Below are 13,459 nucleotides of genomic sequence, written 5' to 3'. Positions count from 1 at the left end.
GTTCATTTCTACTTTAAGGCCTGGACACCCATCTGGGAATGTTTCCCCTAGATTGTCCTATGGTTAATCTCTCTCTCATTCATGTCACCTCATCATGTTATCTCCTTGGAAAAACCTTCCAAGTTCATTAGTTGGGCTGTCATGCAAAACCGAAGGCAAGCTTAATTGGGGGTGGCTGAGAGGAGGGACTATTAGAAGGAAGTAGGCAGGTGGAAACCAGATTGGATGGGGGCAGGGTTCCCTTTTACCATCCCTGGGCCTGGGGGATGGGACAGGGCAAGAAGGCAGGTAACCTCGAGGGAAGCCAAGCAAAATAGTTGCAAGTGATGCACACGTGGCAGAGTGGTGTAACCAAGCCCCTGGGACCCTTGCAAGGCAGAAATACCTCCCCGCCCCCACGCTGTCTGTCTCCTCTGGCCCCTGCCTGCCTCCCATTAACAGAACAAAAACTTATAGGGTGGCCTCCCAGGAAATGGTGGAGAGAGACTGTCAGAAATCAGCCAGCAGTTCCTATTCCAAGCCATTGTTTATTTCCTCTTTTTGCTTAACAATCATCACGTTTTACAGAGATCTTTCGATTTACACATTTATTGTCTGTACTCTCCTCCTTCCCCAGAATGTGACTATATTGAAGTCAAGAACTAGCTCGGTGCCTGGCACACAGTAGGTGCCTAATAAATACTGGGTGACTGAATCAACAGACAGGTAGCTAGCCTGGAGTTTTTCTTTCTTTCTTTCTTTCTTTTTTGTTTCCTTCCAGAAAGATTAGGTGGTTGAATATTTCCAGGCGCCGCCTCAGGGGCTGCCCCTCTTGCCCCCACCTCTGCGGTCGGCTGGGAGGCACAGCAGGTGCCCACGCGTACTCCTGACCCGCTGTCGCAGCGCCGGCTTCTCGCTAACGTGAGCGCCCCTCTAGGCGCACGTCTCCCAGGTGTGGCCGGATCTGCCCACTCTTTGGCAGCGGGCCTGGCCCCGGGGACGTGCGGGGTGGCCGGCGGAGTCCCTCCCCTGGTGCGGGTGTGCGCCGGTAGGGAGACACCCAGCGCTCGCACCAGGTTATTTTTAGTCGATAGCCGAGTCCCCGCTCCTCCCGGGGGGCGGAGCGGCCTGAGAAGGTGGGGAGGAGAGGAGCTCCCGGTGCCTCCGCGCTCGCTCCCGCCGGGCACTCTCTGCGCGGCCGGGCCAGGGCAGCGCTGGGAGCAGCTGCCGCGGCGTCGTTTGGCAGTGCGCGCGGCTCTCCTCCGGGACCTGCGCCGGGCGGGGGCGGGGCGGCCGGGGAGGGAGAGCGGCAGGCGGGAAGGGGCGGGGAGCGCGCTCCTGCGGCGGCGGCGGCGGCTGTGCTCATCCCGGCGGCCCAGCGCTCGAGTGGACGCGGGGCTTCGCAAATGGCTTGTCCTGCTCTCGGTTTGGAAGCGCTTCAGCCCCTGCAGCCCGAGCCTCCCCCCGAGCCCGCCTTCTCCGAGGCACAGAAGTGGATCGAGGTAGGTGCGGGTGACTGGCTGGCGGCCTTGTAGGGGCGCCCGGAGCTATTGACCCGCGCGCTCACGGACCGCAGGTCCAACCTCGCCTTCCCCCACTTTCTTTGCCAGCCGCTTCGGGTGACCCATCAGGGCCTCGGGCGAACTGGATCCCCTGGCCTTTTGGCATTGGAGTACCGGGAGGGTGGGCATGAATGGAGGACACTGCAGTCTGGTTGTGCTCATGGGGGCAGGAAGCGGTCCTCTGCACCTTCATCCCTCCTACCCGCCGGCCTCGCAAATCTCAGCTTTCGCCGCTCCCAGGCGCTGCAAACCGAAGCGCAGGGCAGGCAGAAGCGCTGCAAAAGCGCAGAAAGCGCGAGCCCACAGAGACCTTGAGGGCGCCGCATTTTGGGGTGTCCTGCTCTTCGTCCGACATTCCATCTCTTGGCCTCCCTCTCCACTTTTCCCGAGTGGAGCTGGCCGGGTGTCCACAGAGACGCATACCCACTGGAGTCTCTTGCTATATTTCTGGCACCGGCTCAGGTGTGAGGCTGGCAAAGCATTACAGGGCAGGGAGAACCTGCAGGACCCACCGCGAGCGCAGCATCCGCATAGAAGCTGTCCAGTCAGTGGCAGTCCTCGTTCCATCCCAGAGTCGGCCGGGTAGGCTCTAAGGGGCCGGGTATCCGGCCCAGTTGGCATATTTCACTTCTTCAATGACTCGGTGGCAGGCCAGGGAAATCACTGGAGCTCTCGGCTCAGTCCAGGAAGCGCTCCATGGGAGATCCTGATTCATGATGTCTATCTGTAGACGCAGCTTGGAAGCCCTACGCTTCCGAAATTATCTGTCTGCGGGGATCAGGACGCTTGGAGGGCGCGAGGGGAAAAGGTGACCCCTGCCCCATAATCCATGCAGGGAACCTCTGCTTTAATCTGTGGGGGGCGCTTTTCTCGGGCTTTGTAGAAGGTGAATTTGCCCCTCTTTTCCCTCAATGACACGCAACCCTCTTTGCCTGATAGTTCGAAGAAGGAAGTGTACCGCTAAGTCATGACCGAGCAATGATGAAGCTTCTTAATACTCAGACTGTCACTTAGTGACCTAACCCCGCCCTGTGGCACATCAGATCTCAAATGCTGCCGGGGTGACGGAGCTACCAGGCTATGGATTTAAACTTGTCTGCAGAAACCACTGTCACTGCTTGCCAGATGCTCCAGTCATGGGCCTGCATCTTGCAGGATTAACCTGCTTCACGCAGGCATGTGCTCCTCAGAGTTTAGAAGCATTAACTTAAAAATAGAGTTAAAGAAACATAAAAATTAACTGGAGACTCTATTGCTAAAAGGCCAGGCATGTCTCATAACTTGATAGCTCACCACCATATAAGAAGAAGGCATTGGCTTTTTATTTTTGATACACGGCTGGAAGGCGTGGCGTGTGACAGGTGTTCTCTGTGCTGCATACTTGGGCTTACAGGCGACATGGGACATTTGTAGTCACTGGCATAGTGGAAAGTTGGATGGCTGTTTTTCAGGTTCTAGAACTTGAATATTCTCAGGGGAGATTTTGGATTTGAGTAGGGATGGAGCAATGGTCTAAGAGCAGAGAACAGTCTTACTGTTCATATGAAGGCAAGTGATTTATTCCTTATTTCCTTTATTGTGGGTAATAATGACATACTCTACCTTAAAAAGCATATGGTGGTATGAATTACACAGGAAAGTGCACAAAGTGTACACCTCCACGGATATTTGGCGGATGTATCTATTACTGCAACCCTTACCTAAATTAAGATAAAACACCTGATTATTTTAAGTGGTGGTATATTTCAGTACAGAACATCGGCTTTCATATCAGGTTTAAGAAAAAAGAGATTACCTAAGAAACTAGAAGCCCATCATTCCTGATAACTTTGCCGTGTATATACCAATTGAAGAATGTGAATGCCCCAATGGGGCGTGCGTGGCTATAGGACGAGGCGGCAGGGGCGCGCTGCGTGTGCATTATTGAAGCGGCCTATCTCCTTTCAATTGCGGAGTTCGATTTCACAGAAAGGAGAGCTTCCCCCTCCCAGGCTATAAAAAAGGTATTTGCTCCAGGGAGAGATAGAGACCTCCCTCTTGCTGCCGGGAGTTTCCTCTTGACATGTAAATGCCGCGTCTGCAAACCCTGGGGAACCCAGGGGCAGTTAACAGATGGTTAAGGGCCCAGTTGCCCCCTGAACAAAGATTCCTCGGCTAATATAGCAATAAGGTAGTGCTTAGTGCGAACGCGATTCCCGGGGGACTCTTATCTCGAGACAATTGCATCTCGGTTAGGGGCCCATTGTCTCTGGCAACATCCTCATTGGTAGGGCTTTGTTTTTCCGCTCTTGTTCAGTTGGTGATTCAATTTCCCACAGGCCTTTTTTTTTTGTTTGTTTTTTCCTTCTTCGTTTTGAGTAGTCAGGAATTTCATCCTTTTAGAAAAATGTCCCCTTGGGTGCAGCAGGTTAATAAGCAGACTTTGCTGTCCTCAGCCCCTGGGCTGCCTTGAGTAAGGGGTTACCGGAGAAAACTTTCTTTCTTAATAAGGGCGCAGGGAACAAGCGTTAGGACCTAACTTCTTAGTGAGGAATGTGTCGGCCTGCAGCCTTGGCTATTTGAGGACTGTGTTACTGGGCAGGAAGTGTGGCCTGGAAAGGAGGCTGCTCCTTGGCCCCGCCCCCAACTTCTGCCTTAGCTGGCAAAGGTGAAAGCCCTAAGGAGCTGCCCATGGTCACAGACCGTGTGAGGGCAGCTGGGTAACACTTCCAAGTGACTTTATAGCTGTGGGAGCAGGATGCTCACCAGTAGGTTTGAGACTCCTAAAGGAAACAGCAAACTTCAAATATTAATTGTCTACCAGCAGGCAGGGGCGTGACTTCCTTCCACATTCCTTTCCTAGAAGATCTTCCTAAGCAGGGAGCGATAGGTACAGCACAGTGGCTAAGGGGTCCAACTTTGGAGCTGGGCATCCTGGGTCTGTCACCTAGCTGGGTGACCTTGGGCAAATGGCTTTTCCTGTTCTTGTGGTTCCAGATTTTTCTTTGCAAGATGGCTATACTTGTTAACAACAAAATAACAAATATTGTTGAAAATAGCTGTAAAACAGGATACTAATAATAGCTCACCCATCTCACTAGAGTGCCGTGAGGAGCTAATAAGTCATTAAAATGCTTGGAACAGTACTTAGAAAGTGCTGTATAAGTGATAGCATTATTACCATTTTATAATGGTATGTATGTATGTCTATTATAATTATAATTAATAATTATATTAATTATTAATTATAATTATATTATATATTTAATTATATAATTATATTATATAACTAATTATATTAATTATTAATTATAATTATATTATATAGTATGTCTATTATAATTACTACTAACACCGTTAACACCACTGAATTTGCTACTGTTTCTGCTTCTTTTTTCTTTTCTCTCCCTCTCTACCCAGCTTGGCACGTGTTCTACCACTGAGTTATGCCCCCAGTCCTCTGTTATTGTTAATAACTAGGACTAATTTTGAAAGAGATTCTTCAGAGTCCTAAGTTTCCAGTATAGAAAATATAATTCAGTTACTTATTGATTTCATCCTACTATCTCACTTTATTTTTATTTATTTATTTGTGCTGGGGATGGAACCCAGGGCCTCATGCATGCTAAGCACTCACTCTATCACCAATAGCTCATCTCCAGCCTATCTCACTCTTTAAGCTCTGGGTTCTTGGACTAGAAGTTAAGCAGATGCTACATGCTACTCTAATTTGCATTAAAGTGATTTTAGGATCAGAGGAAAACACGTAACATCTCTATAGGGTGATCCTACTAGTCCATAGAGGCTTAGAAAATTATTCCTCAATAATATGTTGAAAACAAAGTTTAGTTTTTGTTACCAAACTTCAAGCAGAATGCCCAATCCTCTCCTCTTTCAGACATTATTTTTTTTTTTATAGTGAATGACCAAATAGTCATCTCAAATGCAGCCATGTTTTGTTCACTGAAGCTGCGTCAACTCCTGTAAGGAAAAACAATAATTCTTCCACTGATTTTCCCTCCTCTTTCTTCTCTCTCTTTTTTCTTTTTCTGATGGTACTGTTTTCTATTAGTAGGTGGATGCTTCTGAGATCCCTGTGCCCCCTCCCCTTTGTCTCTCCACCCACAGCAATATTAATCTATTCTAATCTGTAGTTCTTCCCTTGGTGCCAAGCCCTTTCTGGAGGAACAGATGTCCCTTCTGCTTGGTCTCGGGGGTGGTTTGGAACAGGTTACCAAGCCATTAGGAAGGGACAGGAGATTTCAACCCAATTCAACCTTGCTTCTCAATTTCAGAAGTTCCTGGCCTCCTTTAACTCACAGTGTGAGCATGGGACTTGGCGATGAATATGCTCTTATTTGTGATCTAATCCATATTTCACATGAGTCAGAACTAGGGCTGGAAGGGGTCAGTTCATCACTTTGGATCATTTCCCCATGTCCACATAGGCTTGCTTTCTATTCGACTGGGCCCCCATTCTGAAGATGAAAAACACTGAGGGTTACCTTAGCTCTGCAAGACTGAAAGATGTTGTATTGTTTGGCAGTAGGGAAAATTTATGAGTAGCCTTTGAGATAAGCTAGCATTTAGTGACTAGTACCATAAAACATTTGTGATGTAGAGCCACAAGTTAATAGTCATTGTAATTATCCACCTCTGTAGGGACTTGATGACTCTTACATCTTATTTTTATTTATTTTTAACAACAAAGATATAACTTTGCAGATAATCCTCCAGCTTTGGCATGGGAAAGATGAGAAAGAGGTAGAAAAACCTTTCTAGCTAGATGAAGGAGTAGTGGTCTGAATAGAAATGTAAATTAGAGCAAGCAGCATCTTTCTTACAATGACATTTAAATAGTCAGGCTTGTTTGTATACAAGGGCTGCTATGACACAATGCTGTCACATGGTAAGAGAACAGTGAAGTTCCACAGATTTGGGGAAAGGGGAAGTGAAATGGGAGGTGGAGCTGGCACTTCTTGCTCCAGCATCTCCCTGGAAACCAGTTGCATCAAGCAACCTCCAAATGGGCAGACTGAGTACTGGCCACCAGGAAGGGATAAGGCGGGGCTTGTGTTCCCAGCAACTGGCTCTCTTGGTCCCCTGCTCTCCATTAATGGGTGACAATGGAGTCATGATGCAAACATCTGGCCTTGATTCTGTGGGAGGCAGTCAGTACTAGGGGTGACTAGGTAACCCTAGAAGTACTGGAAATTAGCCTGGAAGCTTCTCATCTTGCTTTAAGACCATTCTGAAGCCTGGAAGTATCATAGGGAATAATATGATAATGATAATGATGGTAACACTGCTGCTGATCAAAGTGAGTAGTTACTGTTTCCTATGTATCAACATTGGACAACATCTGTACATATTGATCCCAAGTAAGTAAATACTATCATTATCCCCATTTACAGATGAGAAATTGAGATTCTGGAAGATTAAGTATCCTGCTCAAGTTTACAGGTAAATGCCAGGGCTAGGACAGTAATCCAAAGCATCCTTTCAAAACGTCTACACATACAGGTGTCCAGATAGCAAAAATTTGCATTTGAAGAAATTGAGGCTTGCAAGAGTTGGGAAATTTATCCAGAGTCCCCTAGTTAGTATGTACTGACTAGAGTTAGGATTTGAACCTAGGCGGTCTGATTTCACAGCGCTTATATTATCTGATCCCTTATATTGATCCCCACATTTAGGACCTAGTATTGTCTGTGAGGGGATGTGTGGATGTAGAAGTGGTGTTTTTCTAGACTTGCCTATTCCCCATTAGCTTGTCCCTTTCAGCAGCAGGACTCAGGGCTGTCCTTATTCAGTGTTCTGCTGGCAGGTGGTGGTACTGAGGTCCACAGGCAAAAGAAATCAGGCCCCTCACCTTTGCTTGCTGCCTTCAGACCTAACATTTCAAAGGTGGAGCTGAGCAGTGGCATTGTATGTAGTTCAGTTGCTAAAATCTGGTTTCTGTGTTCCCAGCTACTCCATTGAAGTCTTATGAGGGCAGATGGCTGGTGGGTAATTAGTATTTAAATTTTCTAAGCTTGCTGATTCATTATCTTATGATTTTTTGAAAGTCCATGTGTGCATTTAACATTTACTAATGAAGAAGGTACATTATCCCACACCTTTACATTCTCTACAGAGTCTGAGTGAAGACTCAATACCTGTGTGGACTATTTTGGTTTGTTCTCTAAATAGTGGTCTGGATGGATACCTTTTGTCAGCTCTGATATGTTGAGTGGTTTGGGCAACACCTGTCCCAGGCCTTTGCCACAGCCCCCTCACCTTTACCTGAGTTCTGCCATCTGGACAAGATCTCACCTGGGAACAGGTGAAATATTGAGTTTGGCTAAGAGGCAGGTCCTTCTGAGAGGGAAAATTGGCAGCCTCTCTTGCATGCATTCAGGTCCCACCCTAAAGAGTCAAAGGGTCTGAATAGGCATCTCTGTGGCTTCGTGAAGCGTCACTGATGGTTGGCCTTCCTGTCACCTACATTCCAGCCTAACCCTCATTGCCACATTTTGGCCTTTCTTTTTGTGGTTGAAGCTGGATCAGCTAACACTGATTGATTTTTGACTAAACTAATCTCATCAGACCAATTTTTTTCTTTTTAAGCATAGTTTACTCGTCTGTGATTTAAAAATATAGCGTTTTATAATGTTTTCCCATTCCCTCATTTGTTCCTAAGGATGTGTGTGTTTGCATTTGGAGGGGAAAAAAAGGTATCAGTTATGATCTTTGTGCAGGGAAGGGTAGGGTGGGACAAGAGATGACTTCAGTGCAGTTAAATGAGGAAAGGAAAGGTTAATAGAGTGTTGTTTTTAAGTGAGTGAAATTATAAAAATAGCTCAAACTAGAGGGTTACTAGATAATACAGGGAAAATAATAGGTCTTATAAAATGACAGGATATCGGAAAGACTTCTGCCTGGACATGAGATGTTATCTTTCTCTCTGCAAGGAGTTATGGAATTTGGGTCTGCTATGGTAAAATTCCATGTTTGCAGTATTGGAAACAACACTTTCAAAGAGATGAACTCATGCATCTAACCCTATTGAGATGACTGTCAGATCCTGGGCAACTATCTTAGTCTTATGGTGTCTTGGTTCTATAACATGCACCTATGGAATAACATGGCTGATTCTTTTCCTACTAAAACTGCCAGCAAAACTGCCTCCTTGTACCTGTGCTGGGACCTTGAGAATGGCCCACTGGTTAGGCTGGGGGAGCTCCATATATCCACCGCCCTTCCTTTGGCTCCTGGTGCTACTGTTCACTATTGATGAGATGCAGCTTGGCCTCCTGGGCAACCTCAGAATTTGGGGGTGTTCCCCCACCCATCAATCCCTAAATATCTCATTAGGAGGCTAAGTCAGAATACACCTACACTTGCTTTTTAAACAAAGGTCAAGGGCAGAAGGACCTTTGACTTTTTCATTTCTATGATCCAGCACTTTAAAAAAAAATCCTCAGCTTTATCTTTTACCAAGTAGGTTGACCAAGTAGTTCTGTACCAGGTGAAGAACTGGAGTTAACCTTCTGTGTCAAGTACATTGCTAGCTGGATGTGATGGTGCACACCTGGAATCCCAGCAACTTGGGAGGCTGAAAAAGGAGGATTGTTAGTTTGAGGCTAGCGTCAGCCACTTAAGCCTTAAACAATTTAGCAAGACCTTGTCTCAAAATAAAAAAATGAAAGGAACTGAGGATGTAGTTCAGTGGTAAAGTGCCCCTGGGTTCAATCCCCAATATTAATAAATGGAAAGGAAAGGAAAAGAAAGGAGAGGAGAGGAGAGGAGAGAAGAAGAGAGGAAAGGAAAGGAATACAAGAGTACATTGTTGTCTTCTCCTCTGGAAACATTTCTATCAAATGATGTTTAAACAATTATTTTATTTAAATTAAATATTTAAATCTAAATTAAAATAAAATAACAGTTCAGTTGAATGGTTTAAATATGAAAATAATTATTTGGGACACTTGGCAATCACTCATTTCTAAGTTTGCTTCATTGTAAACAGTAATAAAAATAAGCACTAATACGTGAAAGTATATATATAAAGTTTTACAAATTCCCTTCCTGCAAAATGCTTACTGAGTGCCAACAATTAGCCAGGCATAGTGCTAGGAACCAGAGTTAGGTGATGAATAATAGACATAGTTCCTACCATCATGAAATGTGCAATGTAGTGTGAGGGAGAGGGATTAAATAATAAATACATAATTACAAGTCAGATTATGTATCATAAAGACAGGGGGTGGGGAAGTCCTAAGAGAAAAATACTCCTTTGAGAGATAAGGATTTCTTTCCTTCCTTTCTTCTCAGTACTGTGCATCGAACCCAGGGCCCGGCACATGTTAGACAAACATTGAGCTACATCCTCAGCCCTTTTTATCTTATTTTGAGATAGCATCTCACTAATTTTCCCCGTCTGGCCTTGAAGTTGAGATCCTTCTGCCTCAGCTTCCTGAGTAGCAGGATTATAGGTGTGGGCCATTGCACCCAGCCAGACAAAGACCCTTAGTGAAAGTTATATTAAGTCAAGACCATTGCAGGGTTCTAGGCAGGTGAATTAGATTGATGCTCATCTTTTGAGAATAGGGCTTGAGTGTACATCTATCACATGGTAGTATTATGATAATGCTTTAAAAAAAAAAGGTTGGGTAAAATGCTCAGTTCTCCAATTGTGTTGAGGGCACAGGATGGGAACTGGGAGGGAAGGGATCAGTTCTTCACGTTGTTGTGGTCACTCCCAGAGTTTGCATGATGATCCACTGGGCCCTTTACATCCAAGGCACAGAAAATTTAAGGACTCCTTTTCAAGGAAAAATGGCAGAGAGGACTACATTGTATAAGGCCTTATATTTGAGCCTTATATTTGAGAACTTATATTTGAGCCTCAACTCTGGAATTAAAGATTTTTGGGCAAAATTTAGGCATAGTAGCTGTCCTCCATGTTGAGATGAAAAAGTGCTGTAAGAAACCTGCTTTATAGTGGGTGAGCAGAATAATTTAGTATGAGATTTTGGCTTGTAATCCAAAGATGTCCTCTGATTTCAGAACTTCTCCTAATTCTTCTGAAATACAGCAAATACTACAAAAAACCAGGTGCCACTGGGAACCCCCCTACATGGTCAAATCTTTCCTTGTGGTCCACTCTGGCTGCCAGAGAGACATCATGACATCAGCTCTCCAGGAAGCCGAAGGAGAAATTGGAAAAGGAAACCAGCCCTCCCTTGTAAGATGCTGGGTAGGAAATTCTTCCTGATGTACCTGCTTCTGTTCTGTTGCTCAGAACATGGCCACTTTTGATTGTAGGGGAGACCCTGGAGGTGTGTGTGTGTGTGTGTGTGTGTGTGTGTGTGTGTGTGTGTTCCAGGCAATGTATAGATAATAGTCTGGGTTTATTTCTCAGGAGAAAGGAAGAAATGATTGTTGAGGTAGGGCAACCTGGAATGCCCCTTCTCTACATCTCCAGGGACAAATCCTTTCAAGACAGAGCTTAAATAGGACTACCTGGGTGGCACACTTCCTGATTCTTCTGAGCCCATTAATCTTCCTCTTCTCTGTGCACACCTGACCCGAAGCATTCACTGCTCTCTATAAAGTTTGTCATATTTCACTGGAATGAAAGTTTGTTGTGTGGGATCTGCCTTCTTCAATAAACCCCAGAGCTCCTGTGGCCAAAGATGTCATTGTCATTGTCCTCCTTATTTTACCCTGTCTGCCCCCTGCCAGGGCCCCACAGCCATACTACCCACAGCCTGAGGATTGTTCAGTGAGTCTGCGCCCAGCTACAATCGCCTGATTGGCACTTGGACTCTGCTGTGGCAGAGAAAATAGACGCTGTTGCTGCCTGACAGGAAGCAAAGTATTTTGTTTTTAAAGAGTGATTAAAAAAAGCAGTTTGCCCAACAGTTGCCTGGAGACAGTGATTGGACACTTGGAAAGTAATTCCTTAGTGAGCCCTTCGGTAGGTGATATCAGTCAAAAGGTTTATTTAAGGAGCCAGCCTTCCCTCAGGTTGGACTGGGCCAGGGCTCCTTGGACTTGGAAGTTCCTGGCTGCAGAACTGGAGAGCAAACATCTCTTTTCTTTAAATAAACATGCCCCTGGCATTTGGTCCGGGACTCACCTTCCCTTTTAACTTATATCAAAGCAAACAGAACTCTTTCCCTCACCTGTTGTAGAAATCCATCAGTTTCCCACTTTTTACTATGAGAGAAAGGTTAAAGTACTTCCAATGAGAGAATATCTAAAAAGAAAAACACTGAAGAATGTTTATTATAGCTGAGTTCTTATTAGGTAGGTTTATTTAAAGAAAAACAAACAAACAAACAAACAAAAAACCACCCACAGAAACTAAAAACCAGTAGCCGATATTAATAAACAACCAAGGCCCCGACCGTTAATTGTCATGACCTGGTGGTAACATTGAGGAATGGCATCCTCTGTGCCTATTCTGTGCATGGAAAATGAAAACAAATTTTCTTGTGGAGCTGAATCTGTCATCAACTGACATATGTGGTTACCGCCTGTTTCCAGAGGGACCTTGCAAGATGTCATAAGTAGGAGGGGCCGGTGATAAGTGCAAGTCTGATTCACCATGTTGCAAGAGTCAACAGAAAAGGATAAAGTGATAAAGTGGCTAGTTTAGTGTCAAAATAAATAGTCGAAATAATAATGATAAAGATAATAATAATAGCAAATGCACTTCTGGAACATGTCTCCTGTGCCGGGCTAGTCCAGGTGCTTGTTTGAGTTACCAAGACGATAAATATAGAATGCCTGGCTAGATAGAAGGTGCTTCTCAAGTCAGGACTCTGTATGCCCATTTTACAGATGAGAAAATTAGAGCACTGGATTGTTAACAGAGTTTGCCTGAAGCCACACAGCTAATTAAGTGCAGAGCTGAGATTTGAACCTAGGCAATCTGGTTCCAGAATTTGAGCTGGTGACTGCTGGGCTCTGCTGCGATCTTCCCATGGCTGCTCAGCTTGTGTATATGAGTGAGTACATATTCATGGGGGGAAATAACTTTCCAGAGTCAGTATTTGGAATCCTTTAAAAATAAAAGCAAAACTCTTGAGAAGATCATGATCTCAACTGGCTTTCTATTGAAGCTGACCTGCCCCTCTCTCCCTCTTCATTCCCTTACCACCTAAATGCTGTAGATTGAGCATCTTCTCTGAGCACAGCACAGTTGGTTGCCAGGAGACAGTTGTATCTCTCTGGCTCCTGTGTATAGTCTCTGAAACTAGACCCCTTTCAATTATTTTAAAAAAGATAAACATTGTCAGGAGAGGGGTCAGGTCTCTGATGAAAACCTCTACAGGAGCAGAATGGACCATAGCCCATGGATGGAACTCTTTTTACTCCTTTTCTCTTTACATCTCCTTCCTTTACATCCTTCTTCCCCCTAATTGGTCCCCGACTATTCCTCTGATCAAATAGTTCTGGATACTGAGACTTGGAACTGAATTTATTATTAACAAGGGAAAGAATACTATGTGGATTCAGTGTGTCTGCCTGCCAGTTACTCTTAGGTTCTCTGCGTTTGGGATCCTGTTTAGTCCTGTGTCACACAGATATCTGCTGCCCAGTGCCCAAGGTTTCCTGCTGAGTCTGTCTCAGTACTTTTCACTTCTGTTAAGACTGGGGAGCAGACTGGTCAGTACTCTGGTCCAGTGTGCCTCCTGAGCTCCCCCATAGTGCCCTCGCAGTGGTCCTTCTGTGGTCTGTGTGTCTGGAACCTCGCAACTATAGTTCCACTCTTAGATCACTCGTCTGGCGTGGACCCTGGTGTTCTGAATGATTATGGTCTGCTTATCTGATGCAAGTTGCAATGGTTCACAGGAGATTTTTGAGATTTTTTTTTTTTTTTTTTTTTTTCTGTGCTGAGGTTTGAATCCGGGCTGGGAGACATGCTAGGCAAGGGCTCTCCTACT

This window comes from Sciurus vulgaris (assembly GCF_902686455.1).
Source record: "Sciurus vulgaris genome assembly, chromosome: 9".
Classification (NCBI taxonomy): domain Eukaryota; kingdom Metazoa; phylum Chordata; class Mammalia; order Rodentia; family Sciuridae; genus Sciurus; species Sciurus vulgaris.
The sequence above is the reverse complement of the archived record's forward strand: the minus strand, read 5'-3'. Positions refer to the sequence as shown.